Raw genomic sequence first — 23,043 nt, 5'->3', positions numbered from 1 at the left:
TTTCCCTCTGCCCCTTCCTCCGGACACCCGGAGGGTAGCAACACAAGAAAGGGTCTTTCCTGCAGTGGCTTCCCATTTGTGGAATGTTCTTCCCAGGGAAGCTCGCCTGGCATCTTCATTGCATACCTTTAGGCGCCAGGCAAAAATGTTCCTCTTCAGCCAGGCCTGGGGGCATCCAATGTTGCAACTAACTTTCACCATACTCAAGAGTAGGGCCACTGAAATTTAAGGATATGTTTGGCTTGCGTTTGTTAATTTCAGTGGGCCCATTCTGCAAATGACTTTCTTTAGTTTATCACAAAACCTCACAATACGATTCCAGTATCAATGCAAAACATAGGTGTTTGGGGGCAAAATAGGTGTTTGGGCCCATTCTGCAAATGACTTTCTTTAGTTTATCACAAAACCTCACAATACGATTCCAGTATCAATGCAAAACATAGGTGTTTGGGGGCAAAATAGCAGGATACGCTGTAAATTGGTCCAAATCGGAGTTGATGTTAACAGTAAACCTTTTCTTGGTTCAACCGTTTAAACAATGCTGATTCCATATTTGCACAGACGTTAGATAATCTGACTGGACTTAATCCTCCAGGGGTCCTTTACCTTTACCTTTTTCCTTATCAGAAAGATGCTTCAGGGCACCACTCACCCCTGGTTGTTATGGCTGCACCCTTTCTAGCTCTGCAGTGTCCTTTTTTAAGATGGGAGTTTAAGAACACGAGAAAAGCCGTACCATCTCCCACAATCACAAAAAAGGGCATCAAATACCATTTCAAAACTCAAGTCGCTGTGTGGCTCACATGCTTGGAATATTAGGATGCTACCCAGGGAGTGTTTGCTTCTAATCCCATTCAGTATTTTGAGCTGTGGCTGAACCAAAGTGGGTTGGAGGTTATAGAGATGAGCAGATCTTAAGCACACATAGAGCTGAGTGTCCATGTGCAAAGTATTTTTACACACTCTAAGCTCTGGCATGGGATAGGCTACATATTTAAAAATTAATCAGGCACTGGACAGAGTTCAAAACACCACGGCTTAAGAAGTCACACGCAAAGCAGCACTTGAATAGATCTCGTTTATTTTATTAAAATAAAAATAAAAATAAGCCGTAATATTGAAGATAGCCAGTAGGGGGAGTCCACGCCTACAGCTTTGAGACAGTCAAGAGTACAAAATTTTCCCCATTACAGTACTTTGCTCAGTGCGAAAGCTCCCTTCTTCCACGAACTGGGAGGCAGCCCAGAGGGAGATCGGTGGAAAGCCAGGAGCTTGTCACGACCACAATTCTTCAGTGGGTTACACTTGCTTTGCTTGCAAAGTTTCAAGGAGGAGAGAGGACACCCCTCTCTCAGTGCAGCCTTGACATTCGCACTTCCAGACAACAGGAACATAACTGAAGCTCAAGAAATGTTATTCTAGACCCATATTCAAGGTCTTGATACTAGTTTTTACAGCCCTGAACAACTCGGGAGCAGGTTACCTGAAAGACTGTCAGCCCCTGCAGAAACCTGCAACCCCACTTATGCAGATCACCTGGAGAAATTCTACTTGTGCCACTGAGCCCTACAGAACGCCATAGGGTGATGACCCCAAAAGAGGTATTTCCTGCTATTTCCTCTGCTGTACATGGAGGAGCAACCATCAGTTCGTCTTTAGACGTCCTGCAAAAGCGTATCTTTTTGACCAGGATTTCTCCAACTCATAACTTTACAGAAACAACCTTTGATAAACACAGGTGTTGCATATCACATTTATTATTTCAAGCCCCCCCCCCCCCGAAGTGGCTCCTGCAAGAAAGCAATGTTGCTTCCTGCCCCTTTGCTGAATGTTGCTGTCTCAAAGCCTCACTTATCAGACTTTCAATCACTCACACCGTTGGGGTGGGGGTGTCTGAGTGAGTCAAATGGCTTATGGAGATTGTTCCTGCCTGCTCCAGTTATCCATCTCCATTTGATCAATTACATGTTCCATTTATGCGAATGCTAATGCTCATAATTAATCTCAATGTATTTTTGTAGAACGGGAGTGAAAAAATATATTTGAGTTGAGTTAGATTGCTGTAAAACAAGGCTATTTTTCCCCAATAATGTTCAGAGCTAAATATGGAACTGGGTAGTCACAGCACCTCCAAACACCATTATGATTTAGTGTGTGTATATATATATATATATATATATATATATATATATATATATATATAATCACTTGCAAAGTGCCCTAAATTTATTAAATTACTCATGTGCCAGATATGATACATACTAAATTTACTAATTACCAAACAATGTGCAAACATTTTACAACAGGGCTGTCCCTGTTCATTGGTTTATTTGCCTGGCACAAGTCCTCAGATTCGTTCCTTAGGTCCACTTCTCAGGCTCATGAATTCTGGAGCGAGACAAGCTGGTTTTCAGCATCCTACAGTGAACTCCCAAATATTACCCAATTTCCCATGGGGTTCAGAATTATGCATCAACACCAAATCTATGTACATCCATACACCCATCCCCAAGTGAATAAAGGAGATGCTGTGAATGCTTTGCAACTCTGCCCCAACACACACCACGGTTTAATTCAGACACCACCACCAGTCGTGGTTAGTGCTAACTAGAGTTTGGAACCCAACACACACTCTGAGTTCCCAAGTGCACTAAGCAAACCACAGTTTACCACTGCTTGCTTTCATTGTTCACCCGCTCAGCACTTCCAGGATCCAGGGGCAGTGACCTCAGCAGCCTTCATTTATGGGTTCACAGTTCAGACATTACACCAGATTGCCAGGGCTGGAGTCAGATGTAGGTCAGCACTAAAGGCGCAGGACCCCATTGTCCGTGAAGTTAACTCGATTCAAGGGGATGGCATGCAACTCAGAAACCCTTCCCAGAACGTCTTGCCCCTATTTGCCAGGACTGAAGGTCCCTGCTTTCCACCCTTCCTAAGGCTCCTCCTCTCCCAGATGTTTCCCAAGCAGTCTCAAACTGTGTCTGCGCACCTCTGGCCTCTGTTCTGCCCTCCTCATTATTCTGTATGTTCTTGGAGACCAGGGGAGAGGGGAGCTTGTCACAGCAGGAGAGGGAGACTCCCTGGATTCTTCAGCACCCTCTTGACTCTCCTCCTCTGCTTCAGCCTTGGAGTCTGAACCGCTCCCTGTCATAGGCTCTCCCTGCTCACTTAACCCTGTTGCCTCTTCAGCATCCAGCCCCTCCTCCCAATCTGACCCCTCCTCAGTGTCCCACCACCAATCCCTGGACTCTGAGCCTTCCTCCTCTGGCGTCTCCCTTGCAGGTTCCCCGGCTGCCACTTCCCACCACTCCTCATCATTCAGCCAGTCCCTGACACAGACCAGCTTCCCCCAACCTGGTGCCTTCTATATTGGCTGGTGCTGATGGGAGCCGTCGTCCAAAGCTTCTCAGGGGGCATCCAAGAGAAACTTTGAGCTTCCACAAACAAGTGTGGCAGTGTCAAACTGTTATATGACTGGGACACGCAGAGATCGGCTTGTTGCTATGGTTGTCAACAACAGACTTTCATTAGGCACCTTGCAAAAAGCTGGCTGGGAGGAGAAAATGATGTAGGCGTTCATATATATATATATGATTGACAACTGAAATCCTACGATGGGCTGTCAAAAAGCCTGCTTTAACACACCAAGTCTTCAGCACAGTATTATCTGCAGATTTAATTAGTCCAAATAATGTGAGATCGGCGAGTGAGTGTCATTAATTCACCAACACCAGGGGCACAATTGCAGCATTCCACACACAGGCACAGAAGATCAACGTGACAGGTCGGGGCGGCGGGGGCACAATGTTTATTTGGCACTTTTGGGAGCCACGGTGTTTACCGAGGAGACTCCACGGATGCTGCCCCCTGGAGGAAGACGACAGAAGACTGCAGGCACAATCGCACCAGCAACTCTCATATCCAAATCAGTATTAAGTAAAAGCATGAAGACAGCCCCTGGAGCTGACTACAGAAAGTGCTGGTGTTGGACAGGGTGGGCAAAAACAGCCAGGGAGGCACTGATCCACTTTCATGTCGCACAAGGCACTCAAGATTATATAGAAGCATAGAGTTGGAAGGAACCACAAGAGTCATCTAGTCCCACCCCCTACAATACAGGAATATTTTGCCCAATGTGCGAATTGAACCCAAGAACGTTGGGCTTGCTCCCAGAGGAGGCAGCGATGGCCACCAGCATGGATGGATTTAAAAGAGGATTGGAAAAATCGTGGAGGATAAAGCGGTCAATGGCTACCAGCCACAATGGCTCGGCTCGGCTCGGCTCCACACTTGAAGGCAGCACTCACCTGAACACCACTGCTCTTGTGATTTTTCTAGTCCAGCATCCTGTTCTATATGAAGCTTCAAGCAGAATGTGAGAACAACACTCTCCTAGTTTGCGCTCCCCCACCAGCAACTGGAGGTCCAATAAATTCTGAGCCAAGATGCCTTACAAGAGCAGAGTCCCTAGGAAAAAAAGGTTCTTCGCAGGCTTGGTTATCCGCGTCCCCTATTATCCTCCATTGGGAAGCAGGGGGTTAGATTCAGAATCTCTATGGCTACGATTTGTGTGGGCTCAAGGGAGAGATGTGGGTGGGTTCCTTCATAATATCATTGTTATGGCTCAAGTCCTTAGCAGACTGAAAATATATACGTATATGTATATTCGCATTAAGCTTCTACTCCTTCTACCTGTTCTCCCCATCTCTGGTTTGAGAGGGATTTCTGACGGAACTTAAACGTCTTCCAACCCAAATATAGAATCATTGTTCGGCTGCAAAGGAAAGGGCGTGCGGGGGGGGGGAGTAAAATTGATGAGAAACATAAGGGAAAATGAGTGGCATATTGTAATTTTCCACTCTGAGACATGGAGAGAATAAACAGCACTCCTAGTTAGAGGTTTAAATTTGTTGTTGCTAACACCAGATCCAGGCAGAGAGGAAAGGGAGAAGCTTGGTTTTAGCAAAATAAAAAGCAGCAAAGGTTCCTCGCTCTCATTTTATAAGCTGAAGGTGCAAATGGCTGTAGCCCGTTTTTTAAAAAGGAAAGGGGGCTTATTGAACTAAACAGCTGCAAGGGAAATAGTTCCAAGGGTAGGGTAGAAAAATGGGGGGGGGCTGCATCTGGCTCTGAGGCCGGAGCTTCCTAGCCCTGAATTGTAAGATCTACAGGACTACGGACAGCTCCATGGGAACAACGTCTTCCAACAACTTACAGAGCAGAACTACATTAGGGACAGCAATCTGCTTAAACTGATAGTGTGTTTTAAAGGAGTTTTGACCTATCTTGGAACCGAATGCTGAAGCATGGGTGATCTAAATCACCATTGCCACCACATTTGGTGAAAAGTCAGTAGCAGACAATGCCAGATCAGGGAAACCAATGGTTTGACTCAGCACAAGGGAGTCCTTGTCCTTACATTGCTACTTACACCAAAAGAAAGATGACTGCCCACTTTCTGAAATTAATATACCAGCACAAGAACAAATGATGAGCCTGCTGGAAGTCAGCAAGCTGGACCTGAGCGCAACAGAACTCTACCAGGATAATTCAGTTGGTTAAAAGCATGGTGCCGATAATGCCAAGGTTGTAGGTTCGATCCCCGTATGGTAGAGCTTCATATTCCTGCATTGCAAGGAGTTGGGCTAGATGATCCTCAGGGTCCCTACCAACTCCACAATTCTATGGTCCCTATGTAGGGACAAATGCTTTGATAGGACATGCAATTCCCAGTAGCTGATATTCAGAAGCACTGATGACTTTGAACGTGGAGGCAGAGCCTAGCCTTCTCCCATGCAGAGTGTCAGACACATTCAGAATGACATTTCCAAACAAAGAACAAGTAGTCAGCTGTTAAAGCCTCCTTCTTCCTAATGGGCACCCATCACAAGATACACACCACCTGCTAGGTTGCACATCTTGGAACAAGGTGGTTTTTGCTTACAGCTGAAAGCATTAGCATAAACCTCACTCTCCAAATGGGAATTGAACGCGAGTGCCTCACAGTTAACAACCGCCAAAAGTTTATTTTCATTACCATCAACATGGATCAGCAAGAAACAAGGCAATGCTCAACACACCAGTGAGAACCTGTTTAGCTTAGTGATTTACAGCTCTGCAAACATTAGTAACCAGGTCATAAAACCTTGAGTGGTACAAAAATGGCATCCTTCAACCACGAAAACAGGCGAAGAAAACAGGGGAAGAAATCCAACCAAGGGACTGTTTTATTGCCATAAACCAATAATCCGTAAACTCAGTTGAACCTCTGAGTTAATGCACTCTGCGAGTTTAGAAAAATAAGGCAACGAGGGAAGATATGTCTTAAATTTAAGACTAGACTAAAGGCACAGATAAGATAGAGAGGTTTGAGATTAATAATAATAATAATAATGGCCCTACTGGGTTGTATTATTATGAGAGAGGGAGAAGAGCTTCTCCACTTTTGTCATGCCATGCATAGTCTCAAACCTCTCTATCTCATCTGTGCCTTTAGTCTAGTCTTATACTTAAGACATATCTTCCCTCGTTGATGATGATGATGATGATGATGATGATGATATATATCATCATCATCATCATACCCCCTGGCTAGGTTTCTCCAGCCACTCTGGGTGGCTTCCAACAGAATATAAAAACATAATAAAATGTCAAATGTTAAAAACTTCCTGATACAGGAATCCATTCAATGAAGCAGAATATTGGAAGATTCAGTACAGAAAAAGAGGTAGGTCATCTCATCTAAGGTCTCTGAAAGGACGGGTGAACCCATGTCTCTGGGAAGCCCAGTAAGCAAGTTCTCTGATTAAAAACTTCCCCTAAACAAGGCTGTCTTCAGATGTCTTCTAAAAGTCAGTTTGTTGTTTATTTTCTTGACATCTGATGGAGGGGCGTTCCACAGGCGCCACTACCGAGAAGGCCGTGTAACTTCACTTCTCGCAGTGAGGGATTATTATTATTATTATTATTATTTATTATTATTATTATTATTATTATTATTATTATTTATACCCCGCCCATCTGGCTGGATATCCCCCACCACTCTGGGCAGCTTCCAACAAATACCAAAATACATTAAAATATCACAGATTAAAAACTTCCCTAAACAGGGCTGCCTTGAGGTGTTTCCTAAATGTCAGGTAGTTGTTTATCTCCTTGACCTCCAATGGGAGGGCGTTCCACAGGGCAGGCGCCACTACCAAAAAGGCCCTCTGTCTGGTTCCCTGTAGCTTTGCTTCTCGCGGTGAGGGAACCGCCAGAAGGCTCTCGGGGCTGGATCTCAGTATCCAGGCTAAACGATGGGGGTGGAGATGCTCCTTCAGGTATACAGGACCGAGGCCGTTTAGGGCTTTCAAGGTCAGCACCAACACTTTGAATTGTGCTCAGAAACATACTGGGAGCCAAGGTAGATCTTTCAAGAACGGTGTCATGTGGTCCCGGTGGCCACTCCCAGTCACCAGTCTAACTGCCGCATTCTGGATTAATTGCAGTTTCCGGGTCACCTTCAAAGGTAGCCCCATGTAGAGCGCATTGCAGTAGTCCAAGCGAGAGATAACTAGAGCATGCACCACTCTGGCGAGACAGTCCACAGGCAGGTAGGGTCTCAGCCTGCGTACCAGATGGAGCTGATAGACAGCCGCCCTGGACACAGAATTTACCTGTGGCTCCATGGACAGCTGTGAGTCCAAAATGACTCCCAGGCTGCGCACCTGGTTCTTCAGGGGCACAGTGACTCATTCAGGACCAGGGAGTCCCCCACACCCACCCGCCCCCTGTCCCCCCAAAACAGTACTTCTGTCTTGTCAGGATTAAACTTCAATCTGTTAGCCGCCATCCATCCTCCAACCACCTCCAGGCACTCACACAGGACCTTCACCGCCTTCACTGGTTCTGATTTGAAAGAGAGGTAGAGCTGGGTATCGTCCGCATACTGATGAACACCCAGCCCAAACCCCCTGATGATCTCTCCCATCGGCTTCATATAGATGTTAAAAGGATCCACCAGAAGGCCCTTGGTGCTGGACCTCAGTGTCCAGGCTGAACGATGGGGGTGGAGACGCTCCCTCAGGTAATTCAACTGATTACGTAAGCCCATTAAATCTGGTTTCAGGATGGATGAGAACATAAAAACGTGCTGGAGCAGGCAGTAACCCACCTACTCCAGCATCCTGCTTTCACAGTGGCCAAACAGTTACCTGTGGGAAGCCAGCAAGCGGGATTCGAGCACCAGAGCCCTCTCTCCTCCTGTGGTTTCCAGCAACTGGTATTCAGAAGCATTGCTGCCTCCATCACGGCTAGTAGCTATCAAAAGATAAAAAGTGTCCTGAAGTCACTCCGCTGGTGATCTGGGAAAAAGATGTACGGTCAACGTGGCATTGCACTACATGCCGTAACATCTGGATTCCATGCGGGCCTATGTGCGAGTTTTGTTGTGGACTTTAGCTCAGCTTTTAATACTATTGTTCCATCTAGACTGTGTTTACATTGCAATGTAGCCGAAACAAAATTCCGAGTATGTTGGTACTTGCCCAATAAATTATTATTCTATTATTCATAGAATCATAGAATCGTAGAGTTGGAAGAGACCACAAGGGCCATCTAGTCCAACCCCCTGCCAAGCAGGAAACACCATCAAAGCATTCTTGACATATGCCTGTCAAGCCTCTGCTTAAAGACCTCCAAAGAAAGAGACTCCACCACACTCCTTGGTAGCAAATTCCACTGCCAAACAGCTCTTACTGTCAGGAAGTTCTTCCTATTGTTTAGGTGGAATCTTCTTTCTTGTAGTTTGATTGTCCGCTTCTCTGGAGCAGCAGAAAACAACCTTTCTCCCTCCTCTATATGACATCCTTTTATATATTTGAACATGGCTATCATATCACCCCTTAACCTTCTCTTCTCCAGGCTAAACATACCCAGCTCCCTAAGCCGTTCCTCATAAGGCATCGTTTCCAGGCCTATTCTATTCTACTCTATTCTATTCAGATCTCCCCTCATGAATTTGTCTAATCCTCTTTTAAAGCCATCCAAGTTGATGACCATCACTACCTCCTGTGGCAGCAAGTTCCACAGTTAATTATGTGCATTGTGAAGAAGTCCCTTATTTTATCTGCCCTGAATCTTCCAACATTCAGCTCCATTGGACGTCTCTGAGTTCCAGCGATACGAGATAAAAATAGCTGTGCTGGATCAGGCCAAAGGTCCATCTAGCCCAGCATCCTGTTCTCACAGCAGCCAACCAGATGCCTGAAGGAAGCCCGGAGCTGGATAGAGCATGGTGCTGATAACGCCAAGGTTGCAGGTTCGATTCCTGTATGGGACAGCTGCATATTGTGGCATTGCAGGGGGTTGGACTAGACCAGGGGTCAGCAACCTTTTTCAGTCGTGGGCCAGTCCACCGTCTCTCAGACCATGTGGTGGGTGGGACTATATTTTGGGGAAACAAACAAATTCCTATGCCCCACAAATAACCCAGAGATGTGTTTTAAATAAAAGGACACATTCTACTCATGTAAAAACACGCTGATTCCCGGACCGTCTGTGGGCCGGATTGAGAAGGCGATTGGGCTGGATCCGGCCCACGGACCTTAGGTTGCCTACCCCTGGACTAGATGAACCTCAGGCTCCCTTCCAACACCACAGTTCTATGAAGGTTAGTAAGTTAGACAAAAAAAGAGAGTTGATTATAGAAAATGAGCATGGAAAGTTACAAACTTGTATTTCAGCAGAGGTGCAGCACCTCTCCCCCTCTCTCTATATATAAAACTTTACCAACCCAATTGATCAAAGATTATATGTCCCATTTCAAGGCAGGTGAATGGGTAATAAATAGCAAGCCAAAGAGGGGGGAAACAGCAAGGCGCAACATTTTATTAAATGGAACCATTTGCAGCCAGTGTGTCAGCAAAGTTCCATTTCATCTACATTTTCCCTCGCTGAAAGCACGGGAGGCAGAGCCTTTGCTCAGTGACTTATGACTGAGAGTTAAATCTAAAACCAGCTTTAAGCAGCCAGCAAGCTTTCATTGCAGCCAAGAGCAATTATCAGAGATGCCCTCCACCAGAGAACCTGACCTGCACCCAGGACCGGTGATGAGAATGATCTAAAGGACGGTTCCAGCCATTAACTTTGCATCTATCCTTCTGAACCATGAATGCAGCAAGAGGAGAGATTTGCGGGGAATTTAATTGCCACACTTTACATGGACTCTTGACAGGAAGCTAGCTGGACACTGAGACACCAGGAACACCTTTGGTGCAAGCTGTAATGAAACAAATCATGTCTGAGCAGGGGCGTCTGGGTCGGAAGAGGCAAGGAGAACATGGACGCATGCCTACAGGAGGATATCAGCGAGCAGGAACCGCTCTACAAGATCTGGAACTCCCAATTACCAACCCAGGGGCAAGAAGTGTGGGCAGAACAGCAGCTGTGGATCAGGACAGCCTGACTACTCCAATGCACTCTACATGGGGCTTCCCTTGAAGACAATACAGCTTGAGCAGAATGTGGCCACTAGGTTGGCGAACAGGGGACCGTGTGCCGCTGGGTCCTGAAAGTGCTGTGCTGACTGACAATGAGCTACTTAGCACAATCGAAGGGTGTCAAGGCTAGCATACAAAGCCCAACTTTGGATCTAAGTACCTAAGACAGCCTGTTGTATTTGTCCAGAGAGTTTTCTTGGCAGGGATACTGGAGTGGTTTGCCAATTCCAGGTGGATCACGTTTGGTCAAAACATAACTTCTCTAAGTTATTTAAGCCCCTTCGCCACGACAAGGCAGTGATCCATGAAGGGGATCACTGGAAGGACAGATCGTGAAGCTGAGGCTCCAATACTTTGGCCACCTCATGAGAAGAGAAGAATCCTTGGAAAAGACCTTGATGTTGGGAAAGATGGAGGGCACTAGGAGAAGGGGATGACAGAGGACGAGATGGTTGGACAGTGTTCTCGAAGCTACGAACATGAGTTTGACCAATCTGCGGGAGGCAGTGGAAGACAGGAGTGCCTGGCGTGCTATGGTCCATGGGGTCACGAAGAGTCGGACACGACTAAACGACTAAACGACAACAACAACACCTAAGACAGCGCGTGCAAACTCAACCTTCCTGCTTCCTGCGATCAGCAGGAAAGGGCACCACTGGGTGCTGCGTGCTTGGTGCTGGTCTGTGTCAGGGCCTTCTTGGTTGCCGCTCCTGTCATGTAATTTGGGAGGTAACTTCAAAGTATCCCTCTTAGATACTTGACAGCTGGAAGATCTTGCTGTTTGACACCCGGGACCCCTCTGGAAGAATAGGCAGGGAATAAATTAACAACTCCGTTCATTTGCTCAGCCCTTCATCATTTCTTTCATTACTTCATACAAGACCTGCCAGCAGTTATTTGGGGGCCCGGTGTGGGGAATGGCCAGAGCTCACCATCCCCCATCCCTTCCTATGATCAGAACTTACATGTCCAATGGCAAATACAGATTTCCCCCAACCCAACTGTGCTTGCGCCATGCAAAGGAGAGCAGCCAGAGTGAAAGGGCTTAAACTATAGGTAGGCAAACTAAGGCTTGGGGGCCGGAGCCGGCCCAATCACCTTCTCAATCCGGCACCTTAGTTTGTCATTGGTATGAGCTTCCGTGTGCATGCACACTTCTTCAAATACCTGCATGCACACTTCTTCAGATAATGCACGCACACAAAAGCTCATACCTATGACAAACTTAGTTGGTCTCTAAGGTGCTACTGGAAGGAATTTTTTTTATTTTTTTATTTTGACTACGTCAGACCAACACGGCTACCTACCTTTACATGAGTAGAATGTGTGCTTTTATTTAAAATGCATCTCTGGGTTATTTGTGGGGCATAGGAATTCGTTCATTTACTTTTTTCTTTTCAAAATATAGTCTGGCTCCCCACAAGGTCTGAGGGACAGTGGACTGGCCCCCTGTTGAAAAAGTTTGCTGACCCCTGGCCTTAAAGCTTCCCCAATCAGCACCATGTCTCCTGAACAGCTCCTCGCCCAACTGCTTGGCTTCACTTGTCCAAACGTACTTCCGAAAAGCATTGCAATGGGGGATGCATAGCAGAGGAAAGTGGTTTGTGGAGGTGCACTTAAGCAGCTCGCCCACAGCAATCCACGGAATATGGTACCAACAGACAGAGGGTCCCACTTTGCACATTAGAAGAGGCCACCGACTCTCTGTTTGCCACATTAGCCGCCATGCAGCTCTCATGCAGTTGATTGTGCAGATCAACCAATATTGACTCTAGGGATCAGTTGCCTTGAAAAGCACAGTGCGGCATACAGAACATACTGCAGAGGTCCCTTAGGTCTTCCAAAATTCAGTTCTAGACAAGATGAAACTATCGTCTCCCTTTGCCAAACATTACACTCTGTCCAGCTCAGCTCCACAAGCAGCACTGGAGATGTAGATGGGGAGGGGGAGAATAATAATACAGTAATAATTTATTATTTATACCCCGCCCATATGGGCAGCTCCCAACAGAATATTAAAAACACAAGAAAACATCAGACATTAAAAACTTCCCAAAACACGGCTGCCTTCAGATGTCTTCTAAAAAGTCAGATAGTTGTTTGTTTCCTTGACATCTGAAGGAAGGGCATTCCACAGGCACCACTACCGAGAAGGCCCTGTAACTTCACTTCTCGCAGTGAGGGAAGCGCCAGAAGGCCCTCGGAGCTGGACCTCAGTGTCCAGGCTGAACGATGGATGGATGGAAGGAAGGAAGGAAGGAAGGAAGGAAGGAAGGAAGGAAGGAAGGAAGGAAGGAAGGAAGGAGAGGGGGAACTGTGCATGTAACAGGGCAAGTGAGGAGTCTTGTGCCTTGGATAACGGAAATTATAAAAGTATTCTGGCACATTTCAAGTAGCATTGGGAGAAAGGGGGGAGGCGGCGGCACAGGGAGAAGAGTGGGAGAAGCTAAGCAAGGAATGCCAAGGTGGAAGGGAGAAGCTGTGAGATGTAAGGTCAGAGATGTAGGATGAGTCTGAGTCACTACTGTTAACTTAAATGGCTCGAACTATCAGCTCTGGCATACGAAATGCCGTCTCAATGCAACAACAAAAAACTCAGGAGTTGTAATGTGGCATTCTGTGCCGGCCCATCGGCTGGGAGAAATGTCAATTTAATTAGAGGAGGACGCTCACGGGAAACAGGACAAGGTCTGCAAAAGAAAGCATTGTGCACGTTCTGTTTTGGACTCTCCATGTTTCTGAAGATAGCGTTACATCTCTTGCCAGAGGCTGGGCACCAGCCATTCAGAGACCCTAAGAGCATAAAATGAGCCTGCTGGAGCAGGCCAGCAGCCCATTTAATCCATCACCCTCTTCTCACAGTGGCTAGCCTGTGGGAAACCTGCAAGCAGGATTTGACCACGACCCCTCTTGCAGTTTCCAGCAACTGGCATTCAGGAACACTGCTGCTTCCCAACCATGGAGTCAGAGCAAAGTAGCCATTGATAGCCCTCTCCTCCATGAATTTGTCTAATCCTCTTTTAAAACTATCTAGGTTGACAGCCATCATTGCCTCATGTGGGAGGGAGTTCCGTAGACTAACCAAGTGTACTTCCTTCTACGTGCCCTGAATCTTTCAAAATTCCACTCTATTGGATGTCCACAAGTTTTAGTGTTCAAAATTCGCCAGGCGCGTTTTGCTACTGCCACGGGTCCAATTGCAACTATGTGGACATTTCTGGCCGCCAGGTGGGCAACCGCAGTTTAAAAACATTCGACTTAGTCCCCAGTTAATACCTTTTTCCATTTCCACTGTGTATGTTCCTCCTTCTTGCATGCATTGTGAATTGTTGGAAGAGCAATGGTTGAGATAACAGAATCATAGAATTGTAGCATTGGAAGGGACCCTGAGGGTCATCTAGTCCAACCCCCTGGCGAACAGGCATTCCATTGTGGCGAGTGTAACCTAAGTTTAAGGTGCCATTTAGCGCCTAGCTTATATATCTGAGTTTCAAATACTGGTTTTGAGGGACAAAAGCTGAGCATCTGTCCTGCAAAATGAGTTCTCAGGGAAGCTGCAAAGTAGAGCACCCACTTCCTACAGCAAGGTAAAGGTAAAGGACCCCTGGATGCTTAAGTCCAGTCAAAGGTGACTATGGGGTTGTGGCGGTCATCTCGCTTTCAGGCTGAGAGAGCCGGCGTTTGTCCACAGGCAGCTTTCTGGGTCATGTGGCCAGCAGGACTAAACCGCTTCTGGTGCAATGGAACACCGTGACAGAAGCCAGAGCGCACGGAAACGCTGTTTACCTTCCTGCCACCACAGTACCTATTTATCTACTTGCACTGTTGGTAGGAGCTGGGACAGAGCAACGAGAGCTCAACCCGTCGTATGGATTTGAACCGCCGACCTTCCAATCAGCAAGCCCAAGAGGCTCAGTGGTTTAGACCACAGCGCCAACCGCACAACCCAGTGGGAAACACCTCCAGGTTAAAGGCCCACAGGACTGCATGCAATCTTCTAACGAGCTATCCAGCTTGAAACCAAGACATATGAGGAACAGTTGAAGGAGCTAGGTATGTTTAGCATGGGGGAAAAGGAGACGGAGAAGGGGATAACATAGCCATCTTCAAATACCTGAAGGGCTGTCACTTGAAAGATGGAGCAAGCTTGTTTTCTCCTGCTCCAGAATGTAGGATGCAAACCAATGGATTCAAGTTACAAAAACAGGAGATTCCGAATAAAAATGGGGGGGGGGGGTTGGAATTCTGACAGTGAGGATTGTTAGACTGTTGAACGGTCTCCCCCTCAGGAGGTTGTGGACTCTCCTTCATTGAAGGTTTTAAGCAGAGGCTGATTGGCAGGGGGGTTGGACTAGATGACCCTCAGGTTCCCTTCCAACTCTATGAATTCCCACCATTCCTATTACTGGCTGTGTTGGGCAGTGCTAATGGGAATTATAGTCCAAAACATCTGGAGGGCAACACAAAGGAGAAGGCTGGTACAAGTCATAGTTTGGAGGACTCACACTGAGAACAACCTGAAGGAACAGGGATGGAATTTAGAAAGGCTTCCTGGTTGTGTAGGGTGTCTCGTTCTCTGGCTTTGGACAGGCACAGATATCTTGAAGGCCTAAGCACCTCTCAGCTCATATTAAGGGCTTGCAGTAAGGCTTCGAACAGCTGTATCTGGGCATCTCCCATATGTCAAAATTTTAGCCTCCCTCTCAATGCGGCTCATAGCCTTAGCCGCGACTTGAGTATTTGCTCCTGTATTTTATGCCTCTGGGTGAACCACTTTATTTTGGTTAGATCGTGTCACAGGAGAAAAGCAAGCAGCATTTCAATTCCTTGCAGGATCAATTCTTATTGTTTAAGTATTGAGCGGCATTGTGAGCCGAGAGAATATTATCTAGTAGTTTAGACCAAAGTTTCTATTTCAGGCCCGAGGAAGAGCAAAATTGGGTGTGTTTTACAAGGCCTAATGAAACTTTTATGGCTCCGAACAAAAAAGGCACCAGTCCTCTTCGAGCATTTGTATGAATTAGGTTTCAGACGGTCTGCAACTGGAGGTAAGCACTGCGGGGGGGGGGGGACATTCATATCTGGGGAATTCTGCAGCCAAAAAGAAATATATCGAGCTGGTTTCTTCACACAAAGCTCTTCCCTTTGTAAAAAGGCCAGCCTACACTTTGGGCTGCCATGCACGCTCACTCATATACCGTGGAACCTAGAGTTGCGAACGTAACCCGTCCCGGAGGCACGTCCCCAACTTGAAGCGTTCACATCCAGAAGTGCTGCGTCTGTACATGCCCGCAGTGCAATTTAGCGCTTCTGCGCATGCAGCGAAACCTGGACGTAACCGTTCTGGTACTTCCGGGATGCCGCAGGACGCAACTTGAAAAGACATAACCTGTAGCGGACACAACTTGAGGCATGATGGTATAGTTATGCAGAGCCAAGTACCCTGTTTCTCCGAAAATAAGCCGTAGCCATAAAATAAGCCGGAGCAGGATTTTTAAGCATTCAAGGAATATAAGCCATACCCCGAAAATAAGACATAGTGATAGGCACAGCAGCAATGCCGGCTGTGGCAGGAGGAAGGGGGGGGGGGAATAAGACATCCCCTGTAAAAAAAAGCCATAGTGTGGTTTTTTGAGGAAAAATAAATATAAGACGGTGTCTTATTTTCGGAGCAACACTGTAGTATGGTATTTTTTATTTATTTCATAAAAGCTATACACCGCTTGATTGCAAAGCAAACACAAAAGCCTCACAAGCGGTTTACAAAACGATAAAACAAAAAGTTGAAATACCGAATCAAATTAAAATTCACATCGGCATCTCTAAACGCCTGGGTAGGCTTCCCTAAACAAGAAAGCCTTTAGCAAGCAGCAAAAGGAATACCATGGGCAGGATTCAGACCTGCTGGATCTACTTTGATTTTTTAAACTGTAACTCCAGGATCAAACAACCAGAGCTTGGTGCTAATATAAGATTGCAGCTTACCACATACATAGAGCATTAGTTCATAAATATCCATAAAAACCCATGATTTTAAAAACCAATAAAACATCAGCAGGTACCGATAGGTTAAAAAGAGATATTCATGGTACAAAGGCCAGTCTGAACAGTACAATTGACAGAAGGCGTCGTCAGAAAGAAGGCAGGGGTAGTGCCTGCTGAACCTCCAGCAGCAGGCAGTTCCACAGGGCAGGGCCTGTCACACTAAAGGCCCAGTCCCTAGTGAAGACCAATTGAACCTCAGGGGTGTGAGGAACCGCCAGAAGTGCCCCATCGGGTTACTGGAGACTGAGATCCGTCACAAAAATACAGGGTTTCCTCAGAAAAGCAAAGGCACCTGCCCTGTAGACACCCCCAATCTGTGCTGCTCCTCTCTGAAGTCTCCCTAATTTGTCAACAGGGTTACCCAGACCTCAACCCTCTGCACCAAATAACTTCCCACCAGACCTACGCTGAGCTGTTTCGTAAGTTCCCAATGCTTCAATATATAGATAGATATTTATCTCCAGTTGATGCAACCTAAAATGTCACTGGCTCTCCTGAAATCCAGAAATAGACAAGTTGCTATGGAGCATGGCAAAGACCAAGCGCAAAGTAGTATTTTCAAGAAGTAGAGGGGAAGGTCTCTCAAATAAACAGGGGTTTCTTACACCTGCATCTGGCTTCACCTAGGCTGATTTTCCGCTCAACCTGCCGAGAACCTCAGCACACATTAAAAAAACTAATAGTGTTCTAGCCCTCGGTACTGTGGAGAGATTTTCAGGGCCATGGACAAGACATCCGTCCTCCGACAAGACCATGACTACAACATTCTCCAGGGACAGTCCCAGATATACAGAAGGATGTCTGTGTTTTCTTTGGATATTGTTTCAGAAAGTGTGCATTACTCTTAAGTGTGAACTGCAGAACCTCCAAGGGTCCCCATTTTTCAGGGACAGTCCCAGAAATTATAGAAGCCACTCCGGTTTCTGACTTGATCCCGGAATGTCCCGCTTTTCCCGAGGATGTCCCTATTTTCATCAGAGAAATGTTGTAGGGTATGGGGTTATGTGATCCCCGAGCCAAGGAGAAAAGTAACTATAAAATCTTTAGGAGACATCTGTATAAGGAATTTTTTGGATGCTTAATGTTTTGTTATGTTTTTCTATATGTTGGGAGTCGCCCAGAGTGGCTGGGGCAACCCAGGCAGGTGGGCAGGGTATAAAAAAAAATTATTATTATTATTATGGAACAGGACGTCCCTAGTTTCATTGGAGAAATGCTAGAAGGTTTGCATATAAATACAGTGGACCCTCGAGTTACGTACCGCTCTGGATAAGTAACTTTCGGGTAACCTTCCGTGTTTCGTCGCATGCGCATGTGCAGAAGCGCTCTGCATGCCTCACGCATGTGCAGAAGCACTCTATCATGCTGCACCTGTGCGCAGAGGCGGCGCCTCCAGTTACAGACTTTTCAGGTTAATTACAGACCCCCAGGACAAATTTAGTTCATATCCGGAGGTCCACTGTAAACAGTAACAATAATTGTTTGAAGTTGTATATGGCATGCAGAACAAATTGGTTTATCATATTTTTAACCCTGTATTTCTCGGGGGGGGGGGAGCAGATATGCATACTGGATAGCTGTCAAAAATCACACACACCCATGAGAACTACACAGCAATCTGATGAAACCGCCATAGAGGAAGAGAAAGTGAAACAGCTACACAACACAGACTCAGTAAAAGGCATTCCTATTGCCAATCGCAAGTGCCTATCTTGTGGCTCAACGCTGCAAAACAGGAAGTCACACACAATGCACTCGGGCAGTTTGAAAAACCCTGGCATCAGCCACGCTCCACATTCTTGTGAAAAAGCACTAAAAGCCCTGCCTGTCTTGCTCTCCCACCAAATGTAGCTCTGAAAGTGGGGAGACAAAAGCACCCCAACACCTCAGTGGCAAACCAAGCTGCCCTTTAAAGAGACAGTGACATGAGGCATGCCCGTAAGCTTTCTCCAAGGAACTCGGGCTAATGGGCATTGTCTAGCAAACACCCAGACAAGGACACTACCCTGTTTCTCATATTTTAAGACATACCCATAAAATAAGCCATAGCAGGATTTTTAAGCATTCAAGGAATATAAGCCATACCCCAAAAATAAGACATAGTGATAGGCGCAGCAGCAATGCCGGCCGCGGCAGGAGGAGGAGGAAAAAAATAAGACATCCCTTGAAAATAAGCCATAGTGTGTTTTTTTGAGGAAAAAATAAATATAAGACATGTCTTATAATATGAGAAACACGGTACCACCGCCAGTATCCCTACAACAAGCCTGTGAGGTAGGCAAAGCTGTGAGTGCTGGAGCTGGCCAATAACTGGCTTTCAAAATTGTGATAGATCACCAGCTAAACATTGCAATACACCGATACATCACGGTTCTGATATAAGGATGGAACTACGTGGAGAACTGGGCTGGCTTCACGGTTTTCCCTGCATCGTGATTTTTGTCGACACATACGCCTGCGATTCGCTGGCCCATGATTATTGCATAGCTCATACACACCACCATGATTCGTGATATATTACCAGGTCAAAGAATTATGAAACCAATATCACAATGTGGACTTCAAACCGGTTTTGGACGATGTATTGATATATTGCCCAGCCCTTGTGAGCCCATGCAGCTTGGCTCCTGGACACCAAGGGAGTTTTGTGGCCAAGTGAAGACTGGGCACTCTTAAGCACTATAAAGGAACCTAAACTACTAAAAAAAAAAAAAACACCACCCAAATGAACTTATTTGCCAATTCTAGAGAAGGGGTAGGAACCGGTGGCTCTCCAGATGCTATTGGACTTCAATTCCCATAATTCCTAGCAGGGAACATCCATGCTGGCAGGGGCTGATGGGAGCTGGAGTCTAACCAAATTCCCCACCCACACTCTAGTGCAGGGGTCCCCAGACTTACCGGGCTTCGGGCCGGTGCCCGCCGCGCCGACCGCGCAGCGGGCCGGAGGGCAGGGGAGTGCGCGCCCGTGCGCATGCGCACACGCACACGGTCGGAAACAAATCGCCGGAAATCGCTTGTGCGCATGCGTATGGGCCTCCCCCGACCCAGAAGTGCACCGGAAATGACCTCTTCTGGGTCGGGAGAGGCCCATACGCATGCGCACAAGCGATTTTCGGCGATTTTTCCCCGATTTTGAATATCGCCGTCGCGCCGCGCGCCATAAGAGCGGGCGGCGGCAGCGGGCGGCGGGGGTCGTCGCGGGCCGGATTGGGAGGCCAATTGGGCCGCATCCAGCCCGGGGGCTGTAGTCTGGGGACCGCTGCTCTAGTGCAACCAAATAACAGAACCCAGGATGGAGTTTGCAAGGAAGGAGCTGGGCTATAGTGATCATAACAACCTTGATCCTCTGTAGCTGGTGACATCACACAAGAAGCAGATTTGGCCCCCAATCCAATCACGTCTGGGTGAACCCCTGTACTTTCCCCTTATGAATGAATTGTTGCTGTGAGAATAAATTAGGGTGCATGTGTTTTGAACCAGTTTACGTGGGGCAGAAAATTTCCCAATGCTTAATTTGTCCATAGAAAGTTTGCTGTTTTCGAAAGTTTAAATATGAACGGAATCCAATCGCCACTACAGCATCGGGCAAACTGGAAAAAAGGTTTTAGCTTTTTAGTTTTAGCCAGTAAAATAAGTGTGCCCATTTAGATTGCTCTCTAAGGCATCAAAAAAAAATCAGATGCAAACCAAAACAGTTCTGATGCTGTTTGCCCTAGGCACAGAGTAGAGGGGGAAATTTCCAATTCAAAATTTTGCAGATGACCCACATCACTGATTTATACCCAGGCAGTTTGCATCACTAAGGAAGAAGGATGATTAAAACTGATTGAAAGGAAGTTTTCCCACTATTATCTCATATTATCCCCAAGTAATGATGCATACTAACCGCTTCATCTAACAACAAAACCTATTAATCTACAACTAAATAGAGTGTTTAAACTTAAACTCTTCCCAATGTTCACATAGCTGCCAAGTTATCCCTTTTTTTAAGGGAAATTCCCTTATGCTGAATAGGCTTCCTCCTGAGAAAAGGGAAAACTTGGCAGCTATGTGTTCATAAATGCTGCAGCTTTCTCTTCCACCTTTGCTCTCCTTTCATATATCACTTCCACAGTCCACCTGCTTTGCTCCAGCCGATGCTCAGAAACATGAAATGGCTAAGAATCCAGGGCTTTGGCACACGCCAGGGAACCATGGAAAGGGAATGAGGGTTTTTCTCCTCCTTCCTGCAACTGTGTACAGTGGTACTTCGTTCTGGAGGTCCGTTCTAAACCTGAAACTGTTCTTAACTTAGGGTACCACTTGCTACCGCCGCGCTGCTGGAGCGCAATTTCTGTTCTCATCCTGAAGCAAAATTCTTAACCCGAAGGTTAGCGGAGTCTGTAACCTGAAGCGTCTGTAACCTGAAGCGTCTGTAACCCAAGGGACCACTGTATAGACTCTACATCCCACAGATGCCAATGTGTAAATAAGAGATTTAGTCTCTAAAAGGACCCCAGGGGGGGGGAACCAGCCTTGCCCAGTGGGGCAGCCACCATCCCAGCAAACCACCAAATCCTGAGCCAGGGAGAAATTGCTACGTGTTGTGGCTTTATTGCTGTTACTATGAATTTGTTCTTGTGATGTGTTTAGTAGTGGTTGGAGTGTCAGACTAGGACCTGGAGGTTCAATTCCCCACTCAGCCGTGAAACTTGGGGTCATGGGGTTTGAGCCCCGTGTTAGGTGAAAGATTCCTGTATTTCAGAGGGTTGGACAACATGACCCTTCTAACTCTTGAGATTCTATGATAGGCAAAGGGAAACTCTGACCATTAACCTCCTCTCCCTCATGGGATATCTTTGGGAGAAGAAAAGACTAAGTGGGAAACCCCACACAAATCCGGAGCGAAGTCCCTAAGACAGCTGGATGGCGCCTTGTAGGCCTGCAACTCCTGCAGCCAAGTTGGTGCCAAATGTATTCATAGAATCATAGAGTTGGAAGAGACCACAAGGGCCATCCAGTCCAACCCCCTGCCAAGCAGGAAACACCATCAAAGCATTCCTGACAGATGGCTGTCAAGCCTCTGCTTAAAGACCTCCAAAGAAGGAGACTCCACCACACTCCTTGGCAGCAAATTCCACTGCCGAACAGCTCTTACTGTCAGGAGGTTCTTCCTAATGTTTAGGTATTGCTCTGCTTACTCTTGGAACACATGGGTGAGGCCAGGTGGGTGGGTGGGTGTCTTGTCACCTGAGGGGCCCAGGACCTCCATACACACTGCCTAGGCTTGCACCCCACTAAGGTCACTTCAGAGCTGCTAACACAGCGGTTTGACTTCACCCCCGGAGGCACTCTCCATTGTCTCTTGAGGCTAACAGATGTCAACACTGATTCTATGGTTAGGTTGGCCACTGGCCTCATTCATCAGGCCTCTTGTTACGTTTTCACGGTGAATACAGTTTCATGAACTGCATCTGTCGAGATTGGATGTGTCTATAGTGTCATCACAGTGCGGACCAAGCAGAGCACCAGCCTCTGCCTCCGATCATGACATATTGTGTCCTAGCACATGTCTCAAACTAAGCAGTGGCTATAGGGGAAATGCAAGCCAAGTCAGGTAGGCCAAAGGCAATGCATACAGTGCTCAGCTCTGCTCAAGATACGCTCAAGAGTGTCTCCTGGGGGACAAGAGAATACTCTTCTCCATGAAATTAAGTTGTTCAACGCATGACCCTAGGGCACGGGGAAGTATCTCTGCACATGCTCAGAAACACTAGGCCAAAACAGTCCAGGATTTTGAAGAAGAGGCAGCAGCCCTCTTAGACAGAATGTGAGAATCGACAAGTCCGCAGAGAAAGCAAAAATACAACTATGCAACACATACCCAGAGAGCAGGACGCAACCGCCCTATGCACTCCTCAAAGCGTCAGTAATAAAAACAACACTAAATTTGCTACATCAGCAAAAGAAGAGGAAGCAAAAGGGGACCAAATTGTTGCATGAAAACTGAGACACAAAGCCCTCCTCTGGGGGGGGGGAACAGGGCTGGTGGGGGAGCTTTGGCCCCTGACAGCATCCAACTGCTGTACACACACATTGAACTGAGCCCCACATCCCTCCCCAGCCTGCCGCAGCCCCACTGAAGAGGCCAAAGCCGGTCCTCTGGCGCCTGCCAAAGTGGCCCCCTTTTTTGCATTGACATGTGCAAATGTTCCAGGATCCGCCCGCCTCCCCGCCTTGCACGGCTCCTTCTTCTTCTTCTATGGCCCTTCGCCATCATCATCCCCCCTTGCCAGGTGGGTAGGGGGGCCCCGGGCCATGACTCATGCAAAAACGCCCCATGGAAATTGGGGCTCCATTGCGCGCGCAGCTCCTCACCTGCCCACAGCGCGTGTGCGTAACGGGGTAGTCAGCTGCAGCAGCTTGGGAGTACAGTACGAGAGCGGAGGGGCTCCGCAGTGCGCGTGCGCGGCGAGGAGGGCAGAAACAGAACCGGTTCTCTCGACAGCCCCGCCTCCCCCCCTCCCTTGCT

At 47.1% G+C, this 23,043-nt stretch overlaps 1 protein-coding gene across 3 annotated transcripts in view; it reads right to left on the bottom strand.

Annotated features, from left to right (window-relative positions):
* The window catches only part of TSNARE1 (t-SNARE domain containing 1), a 381,230-nt gene extending 358,271 nt beyond the window's left edge, over positions 1–22,959 (bottom strand). For all 3 annotated transcript variants that reach the window (XM_060277563.1, XM_035125893.2, XM_060277562.1), the window contains exon 1: positions 22,890–22,959. The gene's annotated coding sequence lies outside the window, so the exon portion shown is untranslated. The remainder of the gene's footprint in view (positions 1–22,889) is intronic.
* Positions 22,960–23,043: the final 84 nt, after the last annotated feature.

Source organism: Zootoca vivipara, chromosome 8, assembly GCF_963506605.1.
Source record: "Zootoca vivipara chromosome 8, rZooViv1.1, whole genome shotgun sequence".
Lineage (NCBI taxonomy): Eukaryota > Metazoa > Chordata > Lepidosauria > Squamata > Lacertidae > Zootoca > Zootoca vivipara.
Note: the sequence above shows the minus strand (reverse complement) of the source record. Positions and strands in the feature narration are given on the sequence as shown.